The sequence below is a fragment of the Alexandromys fortis genome, unplaced genomic scaffold (assembly GCF_014885135.2).
Source record: "Alexandromys fortis isolate MF-2015 unplaced genomic scaffold, M_Fortis_MF-2015_v1.1 scaffold_42, whole genome shotgun sequence".
Classification (NCBI taxonomy): Eukaryota; Metazoa; Chordata; class Mammalia; order Rodentia; family Cricetidae; genus Alexandromys; species Alexandromys fortis.
Genome location: NW_026067934.1, coordinates 4945771 through 4946816, shown reverse-complemented (window position 1 = coordinate 4946816; position 1046 = coordinate 4945771).

Here is a 1046-nt window from a genome sequence, read left to right as displayed (position 1 = left end):
GGCTTTCCCATTTCTTCTATTTTGGTTATCATGTTTCTCCCACTAACTGTGCTAACTGTGCTTGCTGTGTCCAGATCAGAGATAGCCTCTTTTCCTTGCTAGAGATCAGATCTCTAGTCTAGTCTTCTGATGGGGTGAGGCATTCAGAGTTAGAAGGCATAAGGCTCCAAAATGCCTTATAAAAGAACTCCAGTATATAGCCCATTGAAAATTTCCTGTCTTCTCAGTGAGTGCTATATGGAAGCAGAGATGACAATGTTCAGGTCTTCTCTGCCACCTCCCATCTTTCACTGCACTTGGTCCAGCCACATTACTGATTCTGGCCTGTTGACACTCAAGACCTACTCAGTAAATATCAGCAATGAGTTCTTCATCCAGATGAACACCTAGGATCATAGGTTGGGGTGATAAGAATGGCTTTCCCTTACTTCAGGTCTTCACAGAATATTATGGGGTTCAGTCCAGACTTTCTGATGCAAATGGCAATGTCTACATTTAAAAGCAGAAGCCTCAATAAGCTATAAAATAGACTAAAGTATATATCTTTAGGACCTATATATGACCCAGACAGGGTATCAGGGCTTAGGAAAGGCTTCTCTGAGGAATGGGGAATTATGCCTCTAAGTTCCTTAAGACAAAGAGGCAGTGATGTGATTTTCTATTTCTATCTCAAGAAGAAAGAAATCCAATGACATATATCAATCCACACAGAAAAATAAGATGGGCTTTCCCCTCCTCTGCAATAGCCATGCCAACCATATAAGTAAGTGGGCATTCTGAGGGTGGATTGGAATAAAGCAATTCCAGTGACAGGTAGAGGACTGGTTTAATGTTAAACCCTCAGCTTCTTCGAGTCTGTGTTTCTATTGACCTGGTCAGTTGTTTGATAACTATCCACCTGTAAATAACACTAGGTCAGACAGAGTCTATCTCAGATTGCAAAATCTCAAAAGAGGTAGTGTAATGCATACTACCATGCCTGGAATACCTTAGATTTTAATAAATATTTATTAAGTTGAAAATGTGGGTTCATTATTTAGAAAGTA